This window comes from Choloepus didactylus, chromosome 18 (genome assembly GCF_015220235.1).
Source record: "Choloepus didactylus isolate mChoDid1 chromosome 18, mChoDid1.pri, whole genome shotgun sequence".
In the NCBI taxonomy this organism is placed as follows: Eukaryota; Metazoa; Chordata; class Mammalia; order Pilosa; family Megalonychidae; genus Choloepus; species Choloepus didactylus.
Window position 1 is genome coordinate 18,808,775 of NC_051324.1, and position 12,730 is coordinate 18,821,504.

The following is a 12,730-nucleotide window of genomic DNA, read 5'->3' on the forward strand; positions in this document are numbered from 1 at the left end:
AGATTGTATATCAGATGAGCCATTGTGTTTATTTAGGTCTCAGTAAAACCAACCCAGAGAGTGTCCTCCACATGTGTCCCATTTTCCAACCAGACTTTCACTATCTCCATTGATCAACTTTATCTCTTTTCCAATCCCTAGTCACAGTGCTTTTCTCTTTGGTCTGTTATTTGTTTTGGTCATTATTTCTTTTGGTGACTCATCTAACTTCATAGGCCTCAGCTACTGCTGTGTCAATGTCTCTCAGTTCTATATCTATAGACTTGATCTCTCTTTCCCATCCTGCCAACATGTTTGGCCAACCCTTTGTTCAGCACATTCAACCTGAGCAAGTTCTGAGGAAGAAAGCTGCGTCTTATTTATTTTTACCACCTTTGGAAAAATTAGTGTGGAGTATTGTTTATTGTATGAACAAAGGGGTTTTAAAATTAATTTTTTTATTAGAGAAGTTATAGGATTATAGAATCACTATGCAGAAAATATAGAGTGCACCAAGAGGTTAGCACTCAATATTTCTTGAGTTGAATCTGTGTGTATTTCTTGATTTCCCAACATATGGGACACTCATTGGTGCATTCACCACGTTTACTCATCACTTCTACATCAGATCTTGTTTATTACTCATTTAAAAGAACTCTTACTCAACATCTCTATTTACTATCTCACTGCTTTTGCTTACACCATCATTTTCTACACAAAATATTGCATTGCTCACTTTACTGCTTGACTATGCTTTCCCTCCTTTTTGATCCATCTTATAATCTCAGTCCATACTAACTATATTAGAGACTAGTAGCTGCTCACCCAAATGCAAGTTGTTCTCTTCTTCCTGGATGCTCAGCTACCTTGCACTACCCAGGCATTCTTGCAGTGAGGTGTGATTATGTGACTGAGTCTACTCATGGATTGATGTTCTCCTTTTCTGAGCTTCCACCATGTTCTCTTTCCCTTTCTGCCAGCTGGATGCAAATGGCAAGGAGTCGGTCCCATGTTGGAATGAGTCTGTGTGATTCTCCCCAAATTACTTGGAATACCACCCTCTTGAGGCTTTTACAAAGAAGAGAATTATCTTTTTAATTAATTAATTTATTTATTTATTTAATCTTTACAAGCAAATACTCTCCCTTCCAAATTTTGGCCATACAAAAATTGGAAAAAAAAGTTCAAAATGGATACATATCACACAGCCTTTGGTTGTCTGAAAAAAAAAATCCAGAAAATTCTGTAGGATTTGAGGATGTAAATCAATATGAAGAAATCAAAACTCTTCTTATATTAAGAACTCTAGCTAGAAAATATATTTTTAAGGAAAGATCCCCATTCACAATAACAATGGAAATTTACAGCATATAAAAATAATTCTAACAAGAGGTCCAAACCACTATCAAAAACATTACAAACCTTTGCCAAAAGTAAAAAGACAATATCTAAATGAGTGGGAAATATGCAAAGTTTACAGTTACAAAGACTGAATGAGGTAAAAATGTCAGTGCTACTCCAACTAATCTATGAATTTGATGCAATCCCAATCAAAATACCAATGTTTTTCTTTTAAACATGGATATTAACAAACTGAACCTTCTTAAAATTCATGTAGGAGAATAGAGAGAAAAGAAAAACATGGACAATTTGAGGAGAAAGAAGGAGGGAAGAATTGCCCTCTCAGGTATCCAAGTGTTTTACTAGGGCTTTAGTTGTGTTAATTCAGACAGTGCAGCAGGACAGCCATGGGGACTGACAACTGCCCCATGTAACAGACTAGTGAGCCCACCACAGGCCAAATGTATATTACAAGTTAGCATATGGCAAAGGTTGTTTTTATAATAGGGAAAGAAAGGATGGATTGGCTAGAAAATTTTGCTGGGATGACTGAGTACCTATATAAAAATTAGTATTGAAAACAATTTCTAAAGGATTAATTGTGAATAGAAAAATATTAACCATTTTAGAGGAAAATGGGTTTATGGTATCATGACAGGAACTGATTTCTTCACGCCCCCCCCCCCCCCAGGAACAAACCCTAAAAGAAATTACTATAAAATTTGTCTACATTAAAATTAACAACATTTGTATGAAAATGACAGAGCAAAGAAGGTGGAAAGAGAAGGCATGGACTGTAAGAGGTATTTGCTATATATACAACCATTAAAGGACTTATATTCAGAACATGTAAGAGTCTTACAGAACAATAAAAATAACAATAAGACCAAAAACAAAGTAGGAAATAATCAGCAAATACTTGAAGAGGCAAGTGACAAGACAAGAAACTTTATGGCATTAAAGAAATGGATAGATGTTCAATCTCATTAGAAAGGGAGAAATGCAAATTAAACAAATTCAATTTTACATCCATCATTTAGCAAATGTAAAAGTCTGAGAAATTCAAGTGGAAAAATGGAAAATAATCTGACTTACTGATGGGACTCTAAAGTAGTAGAACCACTTTCAGAACAATTAGGCAAGCTCTCTTAAAGCTGAAAATTCATATACTTCTGACACAGTAATTTCACTTCTAGGTTAGACCCTAGAGAAAATCTAGCACATGTGGTCAGGAAGATATTCACAAAGATGTGTATTGTCATACAGAAGTCTTACAAACTTTTTAACAATTGAGGAGTGGATAAATAAATTGTGTCATTTTCAGATGAATAAATTCTGGACAGGGTTAAAATGAATGAATTCACATGGAAAGTTGAGAAAACATAATGTGATGGAAATAAAGGAAGTTGCCAGAAGGGAAATACTGTATCATATAATATATATAAATATTAATATTTAAAATAATGCATACATATGTAGTAAAAGTGTAATTCTTGACTGAAAGTATGCTATGTACTTGAGGACAGCAATTATCTATGGGTTGAGAGGGGAAAAGAAAGATTTGGATTGGAAAAAGGGGTTTCAACTGTGTGTTTAGTGTTTATTTTAAAAGATACTTTTTTGATAAAATGTCATATATATTAAATCTAGATGATGAGCTCTTGTTGAGTATCTCTGTTTGTCTTTGTGATGTTTTAACAATATCATAAAAAAAAATTAAATTGAACACAAAGATTACACAGGTTTTTGGGATAACTGAGTCCAGAGTGTGGCCTTGAGCCAGGAGACTCAATCATGTTACACTGAGGAAAGGAGAGAGAGGATGGCTTGTAAACAGGTTAGAATAAATGGGAGTTTATTTACACCAGGAAGAGGGATCCAAGGGCCATTATATCAAGCTAAGAGAGATGGATGTAATGGAAGAGAGATTCAGATTAGAGGAGGCAAGGTAGTTAAGTGGATGAAAGTTGGGATAGAACTTAATCTTTTGCTACTTATATTTAGTTGTCCAGGCCACTCCTCCCAGCTCATTATCTTGAGAGCCCCCTCTCTTTGACCCAGTGATGATCTCCAGACTCTCATACCCTTGTTTGAAACTCAAGTAGTCAGCCCAGTTCTAGCAGTTTTCTCTCTCCACATCTGGTCACCCACCTTCCAACATAACCTCAACATGAGACAATCTGTGCATACTTTCAATTTCCTATTTGTGGGTAGCTAAGGGATATCAGAGAAATCACATAAGCTTGGGGGTAGAATTCATGATCCTCAATACCATTTGTTCCCAGAAATTTCTTCTGCAATCCTGCTTCTCTCTATTCTCCACCACCATGCATCAATATCTTTTGCCCCTCACCTGAAACTCACCACAGCTCTCTAAATAGAAACTCTCCCAGGATCCTGGCTGTCCCTTTCCTCATCACTGAGAAATATTACTCCAATGCAGGAGTATTTCCTTTACATTCTTCTCTGCACATAGTTTCCACCATCTCCTTCCTTCAGAAGAAAAATGTATATCTACCCAGTATGCTCTTGCTCCGATTCCCTCTCTTTCTTCTGCAATTTTGCCTCATCATTCTTCAGTGGCAGCCTTTGAACTTTCTCCAATACCTACCTCAACTCTTTCTCTTTCCCACTAACTGATCAACATATTATAGACTGTCAATCATGAAATGAATCTTCCTTAATCCTGAAACCCTTTCTAGCTACCAACAAACATCTTAGCTCTGTCCTTCCTTTATCAGGCAGGCTTATTCATAGAGATGTCTGCTTACTGCCATAATTATACTTACAAAATGCAATTGGATTTTGTCTGTCTCCTAAAGTGACTCACTATCTGCCCATCAGCTTATAGTTGAAGTCCAAATTAATTATCATAAGGAAAAACTCAAGGACAAAGAGTTCAAAGAATGGAGAGTAAATTTAGGTAAAAAATATGTCATATATCTTTCTCAAAAGCAGAAGAGTTGGGCAGAGGAGTTAGTAGAAAACAACCTGGAAAGGAATTTTAGGTGTACATTTTGAGAGTTTTGAGACATAGCAAGGACTTTGAACATGTTTTCATTAGGTACTAAGGGTTAACATAGTTGATATGGGTTGCACAAATGATTTCCAGTAATAGATGTAACTTTTTGTTTAATATAAATCAACATGTAGACATATAAAATAAATTAGTGATGTTAGGGTAACACTTTAAAGTGATAATCTTGTGCAAGGAGAATCACAAGCTGATTTTAAAAATGCAGCTAAAGAATGTAAGAAAAAGCAGCACAAGAAGTGATGTAATTAGTGTGGGAAATAAAGAAACAGAAAAGGACTCAGAGAAGGGGGGTTTCTGAGCACAGGGATGTAGGGTTGAGATCCACAGTGCCCATGTCATGGTTCATAATGGGCAGGGATGATTTCTGCTGAGACTGTGCAGAAAGAGGTAAAAGAACTTTAGGTTGCCGGGGGAGGAGCAGGGGGCACAGCCACATGACACAGAGGAAGAGTGAGGGCCTTGAGTTTACTGTACAGAAGCTAGAGTCCCAGGCAATGCTCTGCCACTAAAAGTCTCCTTCCTGGGAAGTGTTTGTGTTCCATTGTCTCTCACATGAGTATGATGGTGCTGATGACAGTTTTGCAGGACAGAAGAGGCATGTGGGGGCATCTGGGGGAAGCAGACAAGACCTGACTTTTGAGTGATTAGAGACCTCCCTGATAGTTCACTGCATCATTGTATTGACAATCAAATAATTTATTTTCTGAAGAGCTGTGAATTGGCACCACTAATTATGAATGGAAGACCCTTTGTAGTTCCTCTCTAAGAGGACAAATACAGAGAGCCTAACACATATACCCAATGGCACACACACACCCAGTATTACTTCAGGAGCCAGAGCTTAGGAGTGAGATATCCTAACCATTACTACCCCTTCATGATCTTGTTTTTGTAAACAAGAGCTCAAGGAGAAGACTTGTCAGATTAGATCTCCAGCCTTGCTTTCAGTATTCCTAGTTTCATCATTTTCATCACTGGTGCTAGAGTGTGTAAGAAGGAGGGAAATCTGGGTGGTCTGACATTGGAGGGGGACAACAGAGGGGGTATTTCTCCTTACCCTCTTTGCGTTTATCCCCATATCTCGTTAACTTTGGCAATTTGGGTTCTGGTTTTATGCTAAGATTCAAGTCTTGGCTTTGCCATGACCTGTCTTGGTGACTTTAGGCAATTCATTTCACCATTCTTTTCAACTGATACAACAACATAACAATTCTACTTACCCCCTGGGGTTTTGTCAGGGCCAAAGGAAATAATGTATGGCATGCAGTTGCTGGCACATAGTAAGTGCTGGTCACAAGCTAGCTACCCACTGATACTGCTTTCATGAAGACTCATTTCTTCAATGTCCTCTGTCCCTAACAGGTGAGTCTGTGCTGAGCTCAAGTGAAGTCAAAAAGGTTAGGTCCATGGCCTTTACTCCTCTACCACAAATAAGGAACTTAGAGCTAGCTGATCTAGCACCTGCCAGCAGTACCTTTGAGGGGATGCATGCTGAATAAAGGGCCCAGAGTCAGCTTGGAGAGTGGATCCCTACCTGGTTTTCTCTTCCTGATGTTGAGGAGACAGGACTGAGATGGTCAGAAAGGACAAGGTCTGAGATTTCCAGCTGTGCAGAGGAGTGGGCATGTGGTCAAGGAAACTGGATTGTAGATTCCTCCTCAAGGAAGCTGGGTAGTCACAGCATAGAGCTATTTGGAAATATCCATCAAGTTATAAAGTCTCTTGAATCCCAACTCCCCCAGGTCTGCATTCAGGCCAATTCACAGCAATTGCTGGGATTCATTTTCACTCTCCTCCAGCTGGGTCCTCAGGGAATGCAGTGCCTGTCAGGAGTAATAATTTCCAGAGGTTTTTCCAGAGCAAGGATTGGCTAGTGGGTTTGAGGAGAGTGTGTCCCCAGGTCCAAGCCCAGAGTGGCTTTTCTAGAATCTTTGATGAGTATGGGCACTTGTCTTCTCTGTTCAGCACAAACTCTTTGGAGTGCCAAGGACTTCAGTACAATTGATCTCCTAGCCTTTCTTCCTGCCCATGCTGAAGCCTTCTGGTATAAAGTGTAGTAAAGAGAAAGAATTTTGTTTTGCTTTTAATCTAGGATCTAGTCAGATACTAGATTATAATAATACTAGATAAAAATCAATACTGTTCCTATATCAAGAATAATTAGTCAGAAATTATACTTCCTTTTATCTAGTCTCCTGATAGTGGTGTCTTAATTTTTATATTCTTGGAGATAGAAAGAGTTTAGATGTTATCTTGTGCATTTTGAGATTACATCTATGTGTCACTTTTATAACAACCCAGAATAATGGTCATTGTCCTATAATCTGGGATGTCCTGTGGGGGAAGGTCATGACCTTTCTGTAGAGGACCATCATAAGGACTGTGTACTGTGGTTGGGTTTGAGTCACACTCTGACACAGTAATTCAGTTTTTTTTTTTTACTTACTCACCATACTTACTCCCTGTAAAACTGGAATACCAAGAACAACAATAACATTATAAGAAAATCTTCATAAAGTTGTTATACAGATCAAATGATATGATATCTGAAAAGTTCTTAAACATTTGTTTTGAACAACAGCTAGTAAATGTTAATTGTTATTTCACTACCTCCTCCTATACTAAACATTTAATTTTTAGAATCTTAAAATGTAATAGAGTATGCCCTGCAGGGTTTTGGAATTGTTTGCAACCTGTGACCCCTGTTTTTCTTCCAATTTCTCCCTACAGGAATGGGAATATTTATCCTACAACTGTCCCTCCTTTGTATACTGGAAGCAGGTTTCCAGGTGTCACTGGTCCATAGACAGAGGGGGATTGTGCCCAAGACAGACCACACCCATAATCAATTTTGATGATACTTTTTACTTAGTATTGTTACTGAAGTGACTGAAGGCTTCAGAATGCTGTGGTGGAGTGAACATGTCTTTTTGGGAACCAGAGCATGGAGTGTGATGGGTTGATGCTGTATGTACCCCAGAAAAACATTTTCTTAAGCCTAATTCCTTCCTGTGGGTGTGAACCCATAGTAAGTAGGACATTGATTACAGTGTGTCCCACCTCAGTCAGGAGGGGTCTTACTCCAATCCTGGAGTCTTTTATAAGAGAATGAAACCCATACAGAAAGAGAGAAAGCCATGGAAGCAAGAAGCTGAAATCAACAAAACATGGAAGAGAAGGGAGAGACCAGCAGACTCTGCTGGTTGCTTTCCCATGTGACAGAGGAGTCCAGGATCACCAGCAGCTGGTCTTTGGGAAAAAAGAATTGCCTTGATGATACCTTGATTTGGACATTTTCCCAGCCTGAAAACCATGAACAAATAAATTTCCATTGTTTTAGGCAATCCATTGTATGGTATTTGCTTAAGCAGCCTAGGAAACAAAACAGACTTTGGTATCAAGAGAGTGGTGCGACACATTAGGACACATGTCCTTATGATCCATCACGTACTCTGAGGCCATACTAATTGTAGCAGAGACCATTAGCTGCTCACCCAAATGCTCTCTTTTCCCTGGACATTCAGTTACTCTGCATTTCCCAGGAATCCTTGAAGTTTTGTGGAGTCACATTACCAAGCTCTAGCCAATCCATTGCTGTAGTCCAGTTCTGGGCTACCTCTACATTTATTTTTTTCTTCTGGTAACTAGATGAAAATGGCAAGGAAGCTGTATGGGATGGTACAGTCAGGTGGTGGAATGTGCTGTTGTCCATGGTTTCTATTATCTTGGGGTGCCACCTACAATGAAGAACACTACTTGGAGTTGTTCAATGGGAGACAAGCCTTTTAAATTAATTTATTATTATTTTTCAGATTTCATTTATTTTTTTCATTTTTTATTTATCTCTTTATACTGCAGATGAACTCTCCAGCCTTCTGTATTTTTTGCCATATAAGAATTGTAAAGAAAAGAACAAGACGGATAAAATTCATAGAGAATACGTTTGTCTGCAAAGAAAATCTGAGGGAATCTGTAGTTAAACTAAGAGAGTTCAGCAAGATTTAGGGATCTAAATCAATATTGAAAAATTAATACTGTTTCTATTTCAAGAATAACTAATCAGAAAACAATTTTAAGAAAGATTCCCATTCAAAATAACAATGGATATTTTAAACCATGTAAAAATTATTCTAATAAAAGAGATCCAGGAGGTGGGGCAAGATGGCGGACTGGTGAGCTGTATGTTTTAGTTACTCCTCCAGGAAAGTAGGTAGAAAGCCAGGAACTGCGTGGACTGGACACCACAGAGCAATCTGACTTTGGGCATACTTCATACAACACTCATGAAAATGTGGAACTGCTGAGATCAGTGAAATCTGTAAGTTTTTGTGGCCGGGGGACCTGCACCCCTCCCTGCCAGGTTCAGTCCCATGGGAGGAGGGGCTGTCAGATCCAGGAAGGAGAAGGGAGAACTACAGTGGCAGCCCTTATCGGAAACTCATTCTACTGATACAAACTCCAACCATAGATAGACTGAGACCAGATACCAGAGAATCTGAGAGCAGCCAGCCCAGCAGAGAGGAGACAGGCATAGAAAAAAACAACACGAAAAACTCCAAAATAAAAGCTGAGGATTTTTGGAGTTCTGGTGAACATAGAAAGGGGAAGGGCAGAGCTCAGGCCCTGAGGCTCATATGCAAATCCTGAAGAAAAGCTGATCTCTCTGCCCTGTGGACCTTTCCTTAATGGACCTAATTGTTTTGTCTCTTAGCATTTCAATAACCCATTAGACCTCTGAGGAGGGCCCTTTTTTTTTTTTAATCCTTTTTTCTTTTTCTAAAACAATTACTCTAAGAAGCCCAATACAGAAAGCTTCAAAGACTTGCAATTTGGGCAGGTCAAGACAAGAGCAAAACTAAAAGAGCCCTGAGACAAAAGGCAATAATCCAGTGGCTGAGAAAATTCACTAAACACCACAACTTCCCAAGGAAAGGGGGGTGTCCGCTCACAGCCATCATCCTGGTGGACAGGAAACACTCCTGCCCATCGCCAGCCCCATAGCCCAGAGCTGCCCCACACAACCCAGTGTGATGGAAGTGCTTCAAATAACAGGCACACACCACAAAACTGGGCGTGGACATTAGCCTTCCCTGCAACCTCAGCTGATTGTCCCAGAGTTGGGAAGGTGAAGCAGTGTGAATTAACAAAGCCCCATTCAGCCATCATTTCAGCAGACTGGGAGCCTCCCTACACAGCCCAGCAGCCCAGAACCGCCCTGGGGGAACGGCACTCACCTGTGACATAGCACAGTCATCCCTCAACAGAGGACCTGGGGTGCACAGCCTGGAAGAGGGGCCCACTTGCAAGTCTCAGGAGCCATACGCCAATACCAAGGACTTGTGGGTCAGTGGCAGAGACAAACTGTGGCAGGACTGAACTGAAGGATTAGACTATAGCAGCAGCTTTAGAACTCTAGGATCACCAGGGAGATTTGATTGTTAGAGCCACCGCCCACGCCCTGACTGCCCAGAAACACGCCCCATATACAGGGCAGGCAACACCAACTACACACGCAAGCTTGGTACACCAACTGGACCCCACAAGGCTCACTCTCCCACTCACCACAAAGGCTAAGCAGGGGAGAACTGGCTTGTGGAGAACACGTGGCTCGTGGATGCCACCTGCTGGTTAGTTAGAGAAAGTGTACTCCACGAAGCTGTAGATCTGATAAATTAGAGAAAAGGACTTCAATGGGTCTACAAATCCTAAAAGAACCCTATCAAGCTCAGCAAATGCCAAGAAGCCAAAAACAACAGAAAATTCTAAAGCATATGAAGAAACCAGGCAATATGGATAACCCAAGCCCAAGCACCCAAATCAAAAGACCAGAAGAGACACAGCACGTAGAGCAGATACTCAAAGAACTAAAGATGAACAATGAGACCATAGTAAGGGATACAAAGGATATCAAGAAGACCCTAGAAGAGCATAAAAAAGACATTGCAAGACTACATAAAAAAATAGATGATCTTATAGAAATTAAAGAAACTGTTGACCAAATTAAAAAGATTCTGGACACTCATAGTACAAGACTAGAGGAAGTTGAACAACAAATCAGTGACCTGGAAGATGACAGAATGGAAAATGAAAGCACAAAAGAAAGAATGGGGAAAAAATTGAAAAAATTGAAACGGACCTCAGGGATATGATAGATAGTATAAAATGTCCGAATATAAGATTCATTGGTGTTCCAGAAGGGGAAGAAAAGGGTAAAGGTCTAGGAAGAGTATTCAAAGAAATTGTTGGGGAAAACTTCCCAAATCTTCTTAACAACATAAATACACAAATCATAAATGCTCAGTGAACTCCAAATAGAATAAATCCAAATAAACCCACTCTGAGACATATTCTGATCACACTGTGAAACACGGAAGAGAAGGAGCAAGTTCTGAAAGCAGCAAGAGAAAAACAATTCACCACATACAAAGGAAAAAGCATAAGACTAAGTAGTGACTACTCAGCAGCCACCATGGAGGCGAGAAGGCAGTGGCACGATATATTTAAAATTCTGAGTAAGAAAAATTTCCAACCAAGAATACTTTATCCAGCAAAGCTCTCCTTCAAATTTAAAGGAGAGCTTAATTTTTTCACAGACAAAGAAATGCTGAGAGAATTTGCTAACAAGAGACCTGCCCTACTGGAGATACTAAAGGGAGCCCTACAGACAGAGAAACAAAGAAAGGACAGAGAGACATGGAGAAAGGTTCAGTACTAAAGAGATTCGGTATGGGTACAATAAAGGATATTAATAGACAGAGGGGAAAAATATGACAAACATAAACCAAAAGATAAGATGGCTGATTCAAGAAATGCCTTCACGGTTATAACATTGAATGTAAATGGATTAAACTCCCCAATTAAAAGATATAGATTAGCAGAAAGGATAAAAAAAAATGAACCATCAATATGTTGCATACAAGAGACTCATCTTAGACACAGGGGCACAAAGAAATTGAAAGTGAAAGGATGGAAAAAAATATTTCATGCAAGCTACAGCCAAAAGAAAGCAGGTGTAGCAATATTAATCTCAGATAAAATAGACTTTAAATGCAGGGATGTTTTGAGAGACAAAGAAGGCCACTACATACTAATAAAAGGGGCAATTCAACAGGAAGAAATAACAATCGTAAATGTCTATGCACCCAATCAAGGTGCCACAAAATACATGAGAGAAACACTGGCAAAACTAAAGGAAGCAATTGATGTTTCCACAATAATTGTGGGAGACTTCAACACATCACTCTCTCCTATAGATAGATCAACCAGACAGAAGACCAATAAGGAAATTGAAAACCTAAACAATCTGATAAATGAATTATATTTAACAGACATATACAGGACATTACATCCCAAATCACCAGGATACACAGACTTTTCTTGTGCTCACAAACTTTCTCCAGAATAGATCATATGCTGGGACATAAAACAAGCCTCAATAAATTTAAAAAGATTGAAATTATTCAAAGCACATTCTCTGACCACAATGGAATACAATTAGAAGTCAATAACCATCAGAGACTTAGAAAATTCACAAATACCTGGAGGTTAAACAACACACTCCTAAACAATCAGTGGGTTAAAGAAGAAATAGCAAGAGAAATTGCTAAATATATAGAGACGAATGAAAATGAGAACACAACATACCCAAACCTATGGGATGCAGCAAAAGCAGTGCTGAGGGGGAAATTTATAGCACTAAATGCATATATTAAAAAGGAAGAAAGAGCCCAAATCAAAGAACTAATGGATCAACTGAAGAAGCTAGAAAATGAACAGCAAACCAATCCTAAACCAAGTAGAAGAAAAGAAATAACAAGGATTAAAGCAGAAATAAATGACATAGAGAACAAAAAATGAATAGAGAGGATAAATATCACCAAAAGTTGGTTCTTTGAGAAGATCAACAAGATTGACAAACCCCTAGCTAGACTGACAAAATCAAAAAGAGAAGACCCATATAAAAAAAATAATGAATGAAAAAGGTGACGTAACTGCAGATCCTGAAGAAATTAAAAAAATTATAAGAGGATAGTATGAACAACTGTATGGCAAAAAACTGGATAATGTAGAGGAAATGGACAATTTCCTGGAAACATGAACAACGTAGACTGACCAGAGAAGAAATAGAAGACATCAACCTCAACCAACCCATCACAAGCAAAGAGATCCAATCAGTCATCAAAAATCTTCCCACAAATAAATGCCCAGGGCCAGATGGCTTCACAGGGGAATTCTACCAAACTTTCCAGAAAGAACTGACACCAATCTTACTCAAACTCTTTCAAAACATTGAATAAAATGGAACACTACCTAACTCATTTTATGAAGCTAACATCAATCTAATAACAAAACCAGGCAAAGATGCTACAAAAA